The following is a 14,492-nucleotide window of genomic DNA, read 5'->3' on the forward strand; positions in this document are numbered from 1 at the left end:
ACAATAAAGTAGTTCCAAGTTCTATCTCTATGGTTTGTTTCCTATTGATGTAGCCCTAAGCAGAGACTGGCGCAAATCTCTTACATGGAATGGGGTTGCCAAGCTTCCAAAAACTACGCGTTTCCAGAAATCTCAGCAGACATTTTTTCACCCAATCTTGATGACACTTTCAGGTAATGATCAGGACCCCAATCCCACTTGGCTCACCAAATTTCGTTCTTCTAAATTAAACATTCGTTGGCAGTAACCGTTTTAATTTTTAAGTTTCACTCTGTTTTCTCCTATATGGATACATGTAGTTGGTACTCTAAATCAAACACAGTTTGTGCTAGCTCTTTGAAATTTGACACAATAAAGTAGTTCCAAGTTCTATCTCTATGGTTTGTTTCCTATTGATGTAGCCCTAAGCAGAGACTGGCGCAAATCACTTTTATGGAAAGGGGTTGCCAAGCTTCCAAAAAACTACGAATTTCCTGAAATCTCAGCATACTTTTTTTGACCAATTTGATGACACTTTCAGGTAATTATCAGTACCCCAATCCCACTTGGCTCACCAAATTTCGTTCTTCTAGGTTAAACCGTTCGTTGGCAGTAACAGTTTTAATTTTTAGGTTTCACTCTGTTTTTTCCTATATGGGTATATGTTTATGGAACACTAAATCAAACACGGTTTGTGCTAGCTCTTTGAAACATGACACAATAAAATAGTTCCAAGTTCTATCTCTATGGTTTGTTTCCTATTGATATAGCCCTAAGCAGAGACTGGCGCAAATCACTTTCATGGAAAGGGGTTGCCAAGCCTCTAAAAAACTACGAGTTTCTTGAAATCTCAGGAAACATTTTTTCAACCAATCTGGATGATACTTTCAGGTAATGATCAGTACCCAAATCCCACTTGGCTCACCAAATTTCGTTCTTCTAGGTTAAACCTTTCGTTGGCAGTAACAGTTTTAATTTTTTGGTTTCAATCTGTTTTATCCTATATGGATACATGTAGTTGGTACTCTAAATCAAACACGGTTTGTGCTAGCTCTTTGAAACTTGACACAATAAAGTAGTTCCAAGTTCTATCGCTATGGTTTGTTTCCTATTGATGTAGCCCTAAGCAGAGACCGGCTCAAATCACTTTCATGGAAAGGGGTTGCCAAGCTTCCTAAAACTAAGAGTTTCCAGATATCTCAGCACACGTTTTTTCACCAAATCTTGATGACACTTTCAGGTAATGATCAGTTCCCCAATCCCACTTGGCTCACCAAATTTTGTTCTTCTAGGTTAAACCGTTCGTTGGCAGTAACAGTTATAAATTTAGGTTTCACTCTGTTTTCTCCTATATGGATACATGTAGTGGGAACTCTAAATCAAACACGGTTTGTGATAGCTCTTTGAAACTTGACACGATAAAGCAGTTCCAAGTTCTATCTCTATGGTTTGTTTCCTATTGATGTAGCCCTAAGCAGAGACTGGCGCAAATCACTTTCATGGAAAGGGGTTGCCAAGCTTCCAAAAAACTACGAGTTTCCTGAAATCTCAGCACACATTTTTTCAACCAATCTTGATGACACTTTCAGGTAATGATCAGAACCCCAATCCCACTTGGCTCACCAAATTACCTTCTTCTAGGTTAAACCGTTCATTTGCAGTAACAGTTTTAATTTTTAGGTTTCACTCTGTTTTCTCCTATATGGGTATATTTAGGTGGAACTCTAAATCAAACACGGTTTGTGCTAGCTCTTTGAAACTTCACACAATAAAGTAGTTCCAAGTTCTATCTCTATGGTTTGTTTCCTATTGATGTAGCCCTAAGCAGAGACCGGCGCAAATCACTTTCATGGAAAGGGGTTGCCAAGCTTCCAAAAAACTACGAGTTTCCTGAAATCTCAGCACACATTTTTTGACACAATCTTGATGACACTTTCAGGTAATGATCAGTACCCCAATCCCACTTGGCTCACCAAATTTCGTTCTTCTAGGTTAAACCGTTCATTGGCAGTAACAGTTTTAATTTTTAGGTTTCACTCTGTTTTCCCCTATATGGATACATGTAGTTGGAACTCTAAATCAAACACGGTTTGTGCTAGCTCTTTGAAACTTGACACAATAAAGTAGTTCCAAGTTCTATCTCTATGGTTTGTTTCCTATTGATGTAGCCCTAAGCAGAGACTGGTGCAAATCACTCTCATGGAAAAGGGTTGCCAAGCTACAAAAAAACTACGAGTTTCCTGAAATCTCAGCACACAATTTTTGACCCAATCTTTATGACACTTTCAGGTAATGATCAGTAACCCAATCCCACTTGGCTCCCCAAATTTCGTTCTTCTAGGTTAAACCATTCATTGGCAGTAACAGTTTTAATTTTTAGGTTTTACTCTGTTTTCTCCTATATGGATACATGTAGTTGGTACTCTAAATCAAACACGGTTTGTGCTAGCTTTTGAAACTTGACACAATAAAGTAGTTCCAAGTTCTATCACTATGGTTTGTTTCCTATTGATGTAGCCCTAAGCAGAGACCGGGGCAAATCACTTTTATGGAAAGGGGTTGCCAAGCTTCCAAAAACTACGAGTTTCCTTAAATCTCAGCACACGTTTTTTCACCCAATCTTGATGACACTTTCAGGTAATGATCAGTACCCCAATCCCACTTGGCTCACCAAATTTGTTCTTCTAGGCTAAACCATTCGTTGGCAGTAACAGTTTTAATTTTTAGGTTTCACTCTGTTTTCTCCTATATGGGTATAAGTAGATGGAACTCCAAATCAAACACAGTTTGTGCTAGCTCTTTGAAGCTTGACACAATAAAGTAGTTCCAAGTTCTATCTCTATGGTTTGTTTTTTTTTTTTTTTTGTAGCCCTAAGCAGAGACTTTCACAAATGACTTTCATGGAAAGGGGTTGCCAAGGTTCCAAAAAACTACGAGTTTCCTGAAATCTCAGCACACATTTTTTGACCCAATCTTGATGACACTTTCAGGTAATGATCAGTACCCCAATCCCACTTGGCTCCCCAAATTTCGTTCTTCTAAGTTCAACCGTTCATTGGCAGTAACAGTTTTAATTTTTAGGTTTCACTCTGTTTTCCCCTATATGGATACATGTAGTTGGAACTCTAAATCAAACACGGTTTGTGCTAGCTCTTTGAAACTTGACACAATAAAGTAGTTCCAAGTTCTATCTCTATGGTTTGTTACCTATTGATGTAGTCCTAAGCAGAGACTGGTGCAAATCACTTTCATGGAAAGGTGTTGCCAAGCTTCCAAAAACTACGAGTTTCCTTAAATCTCAGCACACGTTTTTTCAACCAATCCTAATGACACTTTCAGGTAATGATCAGTACCCCAATCCCACTTTGTTCACCAAATTTGTTCTTCTAGGCTAAACCATTCGTGGGCAGTAACAGTTTTAATTCTTAGGTTTCACTCTGTTTTCTCCTTTATGGGTATATGTAGATGGAACTCTAAATCAAACACGGTTTGTGCTACCTCTTTGAAACTTGACACAATAAAGTAGTTCCAAGTTCTATCTCTATGGTTTGTTTTTTTTTTTTTGATGTAGCCCTAAGCAGAGACTTTCACAAATGACTTTCATGGAAAGGGGTTGCCAAGCTTCCAAAAAATTACGAGTTTCCTGAAATCTCAGCACAAATTTTTTTACCCAATCTTTATGACACTTTCAGGTAATGATCAGAACCCCAATCCCACTTGGCTCACCAAATTTCGTTCTTCTAAATTAAACATTCGTTGGCAGTAACCGTTTTAATTTTTAAGTTTCACTCTGTTTTCTCCTATATGGATACATGTAGTTGGTACTCTAAATCAAACACGGTTTGTGCTAGCTCTTTGAAACTTGACACAATAAAGTAGTTCCAAGTTCTATCTCTATGGTTTGTTTCCTATTGATGTAGCCCTAAGCAGAGACCGGCGCAAATCACTTTCATGGAAAGGGGTTGCCAAGCTCCAAAAACTATGAGTTTCCTGAAATCTCAGCACACGTTTTTTCACCCAATCTTGATGACACTTTCAGGTAAAGATCAGTACCCCAATCCCACTTGGCTCACCAAATTTCATTCTTCTAGGTTAAACCGTTCGTTGGCAGTAACAGCTTTAATTTTTAGGTTTCACTCTGTTTTCTCCTTTATGTGTATATGTAGATGGAACTCTAAATCAAACACGGTGTATGCTAGCTCTTTGAAACTTGACACAATAAAGTAGTTCCAAGTTCTATCTCTATGGTTTGTTTCCTATTGATGTAGCCCTAAGCAGAGACTGGCGCAAATGACTTTCATGGAAAGGGGTTGCCAAGCTTCCAAAAACTACGAGTTTCCAGAAATCTCAACAGACATTTTTTCACCCAATCTTGATGACACTTTCAGGTAATGATCAGGACCCCAATCCCACTTGGCTCACCAAATTTCGTTCTTCTAAATTAAACATTCGTTGGCAGTAACCGTTTTAATTTTTAAGTTTCACTCTGTTTTCTCCTATATGGATACATGTAGTTGGTACTCTAAATCAAACACAGTTTGTGCTAGCTCTTTGAAATTTGACACAATAAAGTAGTTCCAAGTTCTATCTCTATGGTTTGTTTCCTATTGATGTAGCCCTAAGCAGAGACTGGCGCAAATCACTTTTATGGAAAGGGGTTGCCAAGCTTCCAAAAAACTACGAATTTCCTGAAATCTCAGCATACTTTTTTTGACCAATTTGATGACACTTTCAGGTAATTATCAGTACCCCAATCCCACTTGGCTCACCAAATTTCGTTCTTCTAGGTTAAACCGTTCGTTGGCAGTAACAGTTTTAATTTTTAGGTTTCACTCTGTTTTTTCCTATATGGGTATATGTTTATGGAACTCTAAATCAAACACGGTTTGTGCTAGCTCTTTGAAACATGACACAATAAAATAGTTCCAAGTTCTATCTCTATGGTTTGTTTCCTATTGATATAGCCCTAAGCAGAGACTGGCGCAAATCACTTTCATGGAAAGGGGTTGCCAAGCCTCTAAAAAACTACGAGTTTCTTGAAATCTCAGGACACATTTTTTCAACCAATCTGGATGATACTTTCAGGTAATGATCAGTACCCAAATCCCACTTGGCTCACCAAATTTCGTTCTTCTAGGTTAAACCTTTCGTTGGCAGTAACAGTTTTAATTTTTTGGTTTCAATCTGTTTTATCCTATATGGATACATGTAGTTGGTACTCTAAATCAAACACGGTTTGTGCTAGCTCTTTGAAACTTGACACAATAAAGTAGTTCCAAGTTCTATCGCTATGGTTTGTTTCCTATTGATGTAGCCCTAAGCAGAGACCGGCTCAAATCACTTTCATGGAAAGGGGTTGCCAAGCTTCCTAAAACTAAGAGTTTCCAGATATCTCAGCACACGTTTTTTCACCAAATCTTGATGACACTTTCAGGTAATGATCAGTTCCCCAATCCCACTTGGCTCACCAAATTTTGTTCTTCTAGGTTAAACCGTTCGTTGGCAGTAACAGTTATAAATTTAGGTTTCACTCTGTTTTCTCCTATATGGATACATGTAGTGGGAACTCTAAATCAAACACGGTTTGTGATAGCTCTTTGAAACTTGACACGATAAAGCAGTTCCAAGTTCTATCTCTATGGTTTGTTTCCTATTGATGTAGCCCTAAGCAGAGACTGGCGCAAATCACTTTCATGGAAAGGGGTTGCCAAGCTTCCAAAAAACTACGAGTTTCCTGAAATCTCAGCACACATTTTTTCAACCAATCTTGATGACACTTTCAGGTAATGATCAGAACCCCAATCCCACTTGGCTCACCAAATTACCTTCTTCTAGGTTAAACCGTTCGTTTGCAGTAACAGTTTTAATTTTTAGGTTTCACTCTGTTTTCTCCTATATGGGTATATTTAGGTGGAACTCTAAATCAAACACGGTTTGTGCTAGCTCTTTGAAACTTGACACAATAAAGTAGTTCCAAGTTCTATCTCTATGGTTTGTTTCCTATTGATGTAGCCCTAAGCAGAGACCGGCGCAAATCACTTTCATGGAAAGGGGTTGCCAAGCTTCCAAAAAACTACGAGTTTCCTGAAATCTCAGCACACATTTTTTGACACAATCTTGATGACACTTTCAGGTAATGATCAGTACCCCAATCCCACTTGGCTCACCAAATTTCGTTCTTCTAGGTTAAACCGTTCATTGGCAGTAACAGTTTTAATTTTTAGGTTTCACTCTGTTTTCCCCTATATGGATACATGTAGTTGGAACTCTAAATCAAACACGGTTTGTGCTAGCTCTTTGAAACTTGACACAATAAAGTAGTTCCAAGTTCTATCTCTATGGTTTGTTTCCTATTGATGTAGCCCTAAGCAGAGACTGGTGCAAATCACTCTCATGGAAAAGGGTTGCCAAGCTACAAAAAAACTACGAGTTTCCTGAAATCTCAGCACACAATTTTTGACCCAATCTTTATGACACTTTCAGGTAATGATCAGTAACCCAATCCCACTTGGCTCCCCAAATTTCGTTCTTCTAGGTTAAACCATTCATTGGCAGTAACAGTTTTAATTTTTAGGTTTTACTCTGTTTTCTCCTATATGGATACATGTAGTTGGTACTCTAAATCAAACACGGTTTGTGCTAGCTTTTGAAACTTGACACAATAAAGTAGTTCCAAGTTCTATCACTATGGTTTGTTTCCTATTGATGTAGCCCTAAGCAGAAACTGGCGCAAATGACTTTCATGGAAAGGGGTTGCCAAGCTTCCAAAAAACTACAAGTTTCCTGAAATCTCAGCACACGTTTTTTGACCCAATCTTGATGACACTTTCAGGTAATGATCAGTACACCAATCCCACTTGGCTCCCCAAATTTCGTTCTTCTAGGTTAAACCGTTCGTTGGCAGTAACAGTTTTAATTTTTCGGTTTCACTCTGTTTTCTCCTATATGGATACATGTAGTTGGTACTCTAAATCAAACACGGTTTGTGCTAGCTCTTTGAAACTTGACACAATAAAGTAGTTCCAAGTTCTATCTCTATGGTTTGTTTTTTTTTTTTTGATGTAGCCCTAAGCAGAGACTTTCACAAATGACTTTCATGGAAAGGGGTTGCCAAGCTTCCAAAAAACTACGAGTTTCCTGTAATCTCAGCACACATTTTTTAACCCAATCTTGATGACACTTTCAGGTAATGATCAGTACCCCAATCCCACTTGGCTCACCAAATTTCGTTCTTCTAGGTTAAACCGTTCGTTGGCAGTAACAGTTTTAATTTTTAGGTTTCAGAGTGTTTTCTCCTATATGGATACATGTAGTTGGTACTCTAAATCAAACACGGTTTGTGGTAGCTCTTTGAAACGTGACACAATAAAGTAGTTCCAAGTTCTATCTCTATGGTTTGTTTCCTATTGATGTAGCCCTAAGCAGAGACTGGCGCAAATCACTTACATGGAAAGGGGTTGCCAAGCTTCCAAAAACTACGAGTTTCCTGAAATCTCAGCACACGTCTTTTCACCCAATGTTGATCACACATTCAGGTAATGATCAGTACCCCAATCCCACTTGGCTCACCAAATTTTTTCTTCTAGGCTAAACCATTCGTTGGCAGTAACAGTTTTAATTTTTAGGTTTCACTCTGTTTTCTCCTTTATGGGTATATGTAGATGGAACTCTAAATCAAACACGGTTTGTCCTAGCTCTTTGAAACTTGACACAATAATGTAGTTCCAAGTTCTATCTCTATGGTTTGTTTTTTTTTGATGTAGCCCTAAGCAGAGACTTTCACAAATGACTTTCATGGAAAGGGGTTGCCAAGCTTCCAAAAAACTACGAGTTTCCTGAAATCTCAGCACACATTTTTTGAACCAATCTTGATGACACTTTCAGTTAATGATCAGTACCCCAATCCCACTTGGCTCACCAAATTTCGTTCTTCTAGGTTAAACCGTTCGTTGGCAGTAACAGTTTTAATTTTTAGTTGTCAGAGTGTTTTCTCCTATATGGATACATGTAGTTGGTACTCTAAATCAAACACGGTCTGTGCTAGCTCTTTGAAACGTGACACAATAAAGTAGTTCCAAGTTCTATCTCTATGGTTTGTTTCCTATTGATGTAGCCCTAAGCAGAGACTGGCGCAAATCACTTTCATGGAAAGGGGTTGCCAAGCTTCCAAAAACTACGAGTTTCCTGAAATCTCAGCACACATTTTTTCACCCAATGTTGATCACACTTTCAGGTAATGATCAGTACCCCAATCCCACTTGGCTCAACAAATTTCGTTCTTCTAGGTTAAACCGTTCGTTGGCAGTAACAGTTTTAATTTTTAGGTTTCACTCTGTTTTCTCCTATATGGGTATATGTAGATGGAACTCTAAATCAAACGCGGTTTGTGCTAGCTCTTTGAAACTTGACACAATAAAGTAGTTCCAAGTTCTATCTCTATGGTTTGTTTCCTATTGATGTAGCCCTAAGCAGAGACTTTCGCAAATGACTTTCATGGAAAGGGGTTGCCAAGCTTCGAAAAAAATACGAGTTTCCAGAAATATCAGCACATATTTTTTGACCCAATCTTGATGACACTTTCAGATAATGATCAGTACCCCAATCCCACTTGGTTCACCAAATTTCGTTCTTCTAGGTTAAACCGTTCATTTGCAGTAACAGTTTTAATTTTTCGGTTTCACTCTGTTTTCTCCTATATGGATACATGTAGTTGGTACTCTAAATCAAACACGGTTTGTGCTAGCTCTTTGAAACTTGACACAATAAAGTTGTTCCAAGTTCTATCTCTATGGTTTGTTTCCTATTGATGTAGCCCTAAGCAGAGACTGGCACAAATCACTTTCATGCTAAGGGGTTGCCAAGCTTCCAAAAAACTACGAGTTTCCTGAAATCTCAGCACACATTTTTTCACCCAATATGGATGATACTTTCAGGTAATGATCAGTACCCCAATCCCACTTGGCTCCCCAAATTTCGTTCTTCTAAGTTCAACCGTTCGTTGGCAGTAACAGTTTTGATTTTTAGGTTTCACTCTGTTTTCTCCTATATGGATACATGTAGTTGGTACTCTAAATCAAACACGGTTTGTGCTAGCTCTTTGAAACTTGACACAATAAAGTAGTTCCAAGTTCTATCTCTATGGTTTGTTTCCTATTGATGTAGCCCTAAGCAGAGACCGGTGCAAATCACTTTTATGGAAAGGGGTTGCCAAGCTTCCAAAAACTACGAGTTTCCTTAAATCTCAGCACACGTTTTTTCACCCAATCTTGATGACACTTTCAGGTAATGATCAGTACCCCAATCCCACTTGGCTCACCAAATTTGTTCTTCTAGGCTAAACCATTCGTTGGCAGTAACAGTTTTAATTTTTAGGTTTCACTCTGTTTTCTCCTTTATGGGTATATGTAGATGGAACTCTATATCAAACACGGTTTGTGCTAGCTCTTTGAAACTTGACACAATAAAGTAGTTCCAAGTTCTATCTCTATGGTTTGTTTCCTATTGATGTAGCCCAAAGCAGAGACTGGCGCAAATCACTTTCATGAAAGGGGTTGCCAAGCTTCCAAAAACTACGAGTTTCCTGACATCTCAGCACACGTTATTTCACCCAATATTGATCACACTTTCAGGTAATGATCAGTACCCCAATCCCACTTGGCTCACCAAATTTCGTTCTTCTAGGTTCAACCGTTCGTTGGCAGTAACAGTTTTAATTTTTAGGTTTCACTCTGTTTTCTCCTATATGGGTATATGTAGATGGAACTCTAAATCAAACGCGGTTTGTGCTAGCTCTTTGAAACTTGACACAATAAAGTAGTTCCAAGTTCTATATCTATGGTTTGTTTCCTATTGATGTAGCCCTAAGCAGAGACTTTCGCAAATGACTTTCATGGAAAGGGGTTGCCAAGCTTCGAAAAACATAAGAGATTCCTGAAATCTCAGCACACATTTTTTGACCCAATCTTGATGACACTTTCAGGTAATGATCAGTACCCCAATCCCACTTGGCTCACCAAATTTCGTTCTTCTAGGTTAAACCGTTCGTTGGCAGTAAAAGTTTTAATTTTTCGGTTTCACTCTGTTTTCTCCTATATGGATACATGTAGTTGGTACTCTAAATCAAACACGGTTTGTGCTAGCTCTTTGAAACTTGACACAATAAAGTAGTTCCAAGTTCTATCTCTATGGTTTGTTTTTTTTTTTTTGATGTAGCCCTAAGCAGAGACTTTCACAAATGACTTTCATGGAAAGGGGTTGCCAAGCTTCCAAAAAACTACGAGTTTCCTGTAATCTCAGCACACATTTTTTAACCCAATCTTGATGACACTTTCAGGTAATGATCAGTACCCCAATCCCACTTGGCTCACCAAATTTCGTTCTTCTAGGTTAAACCGTTCGTTGGCAGTAACAGTTTTAATTTTTAGGTTTCAGAGTGTTTTCTCCTATATGGATACATGTAGTTGGTACTCTAAATCAAACACGGTTTGTGGTAGCTCTTTGAAACGTGACACAATAAAGTAGTTCCAAGTTCTATCTCTATGGTTTGTTTCCTATTGATGTAGCCCTAAGCAGAGACTGGCGCAAATCACTTACATGGAAAGGGGTTGCCAAGCTTCCAAAAACTACGAGTTTCCTGAAATCTCAGCACACGTCTTTTCACCCAATGTTGATCACACATTCAGGTAATGATCAGTACCCCAATCCCACTTGGCTCACCAAATTTTTTCTTCTAGGCTAAACCATTCGTTGGCAGTAACAGTTTTAATTTTTAGGTTTCACTCTGTTTTCTCCTTTATGGGTATATGTAGATGGAACTCTAAATCAAACACGGTTTGTCCTAGCTCTTTGAAACTTGACACAATAATGTAGTTCCAAGTTCTATCTCTATGGTTTGTTTTTTTTTGATGTAGCCCTAAGCAGAGACTTTCACAAATGACTTTCATGGAAAGGGGTTGCCAAGCTTCCAAAAAACTACGAGTTTCCTGAAATCTCAGCACACATTTTTTGAACCAATCTTGATGACACTTTCAGTTAATGATCAGTACCCCAATCCCACTTGGCTCACCAAATTTCGTTCTTCTAGGTTAAACCGTTCGTTGGCAGTAACAGTTTTAATTTTTAGGTTTCAGAGTGTTTTCTCCTATATGGATACATGTAGTTGGTACTCTAAATCAAACACGGTCTGTGCTAGCTCTTTGAAACGTGACACAATAAAGTAGTTCCAAGTTCTATCTCTATGGTTTGTTTCCTATTGATGTAGCCCTAAGCAGAGACTGGCGCAAATCACTTTCATGGAAAGGGGTTGCCAAGCTTCCAAAAACTACGAGTTTCCTGAAATCTCAGCACACATTTTTTCACCCAATGTTGATCACACTTTCAGGTAATGATCAGTACCCCAATCCCACTTGGCTCAACAAATTTCGTTCTTCTAGGTTAAACCGTTTGTTGGCAGTAACAGTTTTAATTTTTAGGTTTCACTCTGTTTTCTCCTATATGGGTATATGTAGATGGAACTCTAAATCAAACGCGGTTTGTGCTAGCTCTTTGAAACTTGACACAATAAAGTAGTTCCAAGTTCTATCTCTATGGTTTGTTTCCTATTGATGTAGCCCTAAGCAGAGACTTTCGCAAATGACTTTCATGGAAAGGGGTTGCCAAGCTTCGAAAAAAATACGAGTTTCCAGAAATATCAGCACATATTTTTTGACCCAATCTTGATGACACTTTCAGATAATGATCAGTACCCCAATCCCACTTGGTTCACCAAATTTCGTTCTTCTAGGTTAAACCGTTCATTTGCAGTAACAGTTTTAATTTTTCGGTTTCACTCTGTTTTCTCCTATATGGATACATGTAGTTGGTACTCTAAATCAAACACGGTTTGTGCTAGCTCTTTGAAACTTGACACAATAAAGTTGTTCCAAGTTCTATCTCTATGGTTTGTTTCCTATTGATGTAGCCCTAAGCAGAGACTGGCACAAATCACTTTCATGCTAAGGGGTTGCCAAGCTTCCAAAAAACTACGAGTTTCCTGAAATCTCAGCACACATTTTTTCACCCAATATGGATGATACTTTCAGGTAATGATCAGTACCCCAATCCCACTTGGCTCCCCAAATTTCGTTCTTCTAAGTTCAACCGTTCGTTGGCAGTAACAGTTTTGATTTTTAGGTTTCACTCTGTTTTCTCCTATATGGATACATGTAGTTGGTACTCTAAATCAAACACGGTTTGTGCTAGCTCTTTGAAACTTGACACAATAAAGTAGTTCCAAGTTCTATCTCTATGGTTTGTTTCCTATTGATGTAGCCCTAAGCAGAGACCGGTGCAAATCACTTTTATGGAAAGGGGTTGCCAAGCTTCCAAAAACTACGAGTTTCCTTAAATCTCAGCACACGTTTTTTCACCCAATCTTGATGACACTTTCAGGTAATGATCAGTACCCCAATCCCACTTGGCTCACCAAATTTGTTCTTCTAGGCTAAACCATTCGTTGGCAGTAACAGTTTTAATTTTTAGGTTTCACTCTGTTTTCTCCTTTATGGGTATATGTAGATGGAACTCTATATCAAACACGGTTTGTGCTAGCTCTTTGAAACTTGACACAATAAAGTAGTTCCAAGTTCTATCTCTATGGTTTGTTTCCTATTGATGTAGCCCAAAGCAGAGACTGGCGCAAATCACTTTCATGAAAGGGGTTGCCAAGCTTCCAAAAACTACGAGTTTCCTGACATCTCAGCACACGTTATTTCACCCAATATTGATCACACTTTCAGGTAATGATCAGTACCCCAATCCCACTTGGCTCACCAAATTTCGTTCTTCTAGGTTCAACCGTTCGTTGGCAGTAACAGTTTTAATTTTTAGGTTTCACTCTGTTTTCTCCTATATGGGTATATGTAGATGGAACTCTAAATCAAACGCGGTTTGTGCTAGCTCTTTGAAACTTGACACAATAAAGTAGTTCCAAGTTCTATATCTATGGTTTGTTTCCTATTGATGTAGCCCTAAGCAGAGACTTTCGCAAATGACTTTCATGGAAAGGGGTTGCCAAGCTTCGAAAAACATAAGAGATTCCTGAAATCTCAGCACACATTTTTTGACCCAATCTTGATGACACTTTCAGGTAATGATCAGTACCCCAATCCCACTTGGCTCACCAAATTTCGTTCTTCTAGGTTAAACCGTTCGTTGGCAGTAAAAGTTTTAATTTTTAGGTTTCACTCTGTTTTCTCCTATATGGATACATGTAGTTGGTACTCTAAATCAAACACGGTTTGTGCTAGCTCTTTGAAACTTGACACAATAAAGTAGTTCCAAGTTCTATCTCTATGGTTTGTTTCCTATTGATGTAGCCCTAAGCAGAGACTTTCGCAAATGACTTTCATGGAAAGGGGTTGCCAAGCTTCGAAAAACATACGAGTTTCCTGAAATCTCAGCACACATTTTTTGACCGAATCCTGATGACACTTTCACGTAATGATCAGTACCCCAATCCCACTTGGCTCACCAAATTTTGTTCTTCTAGGCTAAACCGTTCGTTGGCAGTAACAGTTTTAATTTTTAGGTTTCACTCTGTTTTCTCCTATATGGATACATGTAGTTGGTACTCTAAATCAAACACGGTTTGTGCTAGCTCTTTGAAACTTGACACAATAAAGTAGTTCCAAGTTCTATCTCTATGGTTTGTTTCCTATTGATGTAGCCCTAAGCAGAGACTGGCACAAATCACTTTCATGCTAAGGGGTTGCCAAGCTTCCAAAAAACTACGAGTTTCCTGAAATCTCAGCACACATTTTTTCACCCAATCTGGATGATACTTTCAGGTAATGATCAGTACCCCAATCCCACTTGGCTCCCCAAATTTCGTTCTTCTAAGTTCAACCGTTCGTTGGCAGTAACAGTTTTGATTTTTAGGTTTCACTCTGTTTTCTCCTATATGGATACATGTAGTTGGTACTCTAAATCAAACAAGGTTTGTGCTAGCTCTTTGAAACTTGACACAATAAAGTAGTTCCAAGTTCCTACTCTATGGTTTGTTTCCTATTGATGTAGCCCTAAGCAGAGACTGGCGCAAATCACTTTCATGGAAAGGGATTGCCAAGCTTCCAAAAACTACGAGTTTCCTGAAATCTCAGCACACGTTTTTTCACCCAATGTTGATCACACTTTCAGGTAATGATCAGTACCCCAATCCCACTTGGCTCACCAAATTTCGTTCTTCTAGGTTCAACCGTTCGTTGGCAGTAACAGTTTTAATTTTTAGGTTTCACTCTGTTTTCTCCTATATGGGTATATGTAGATGGAACTCTAAATCAAACGCGGTTTGTGCTAGCTCTTTGAAACTTGACACAATAAAGTAGTTCCAAGTTCTATCTCTATGGTTTGTTTCCTATTGATGTAGCCCTAAGCAGAGACTTTCGCAAATGACTTTCATGGAAAGGGGTTGCCAAGCTTCGAAAAACATACGAGTTTCCTGAAATCTCAGCACACATTTTTTGACCCAATCTTGA

Source organism: Spermophilus citellus (genome assembly GCF_964194105.1).
Source record: "Spermophilus citellus genome assembly, chromosome: 9".
NCBI classification, from domain to species: Eukaryota; Metazoa; Chordata; class Mammalia; order Rodentia; family Sciuridae; genus Spermophilus; species Spermophilus citellus.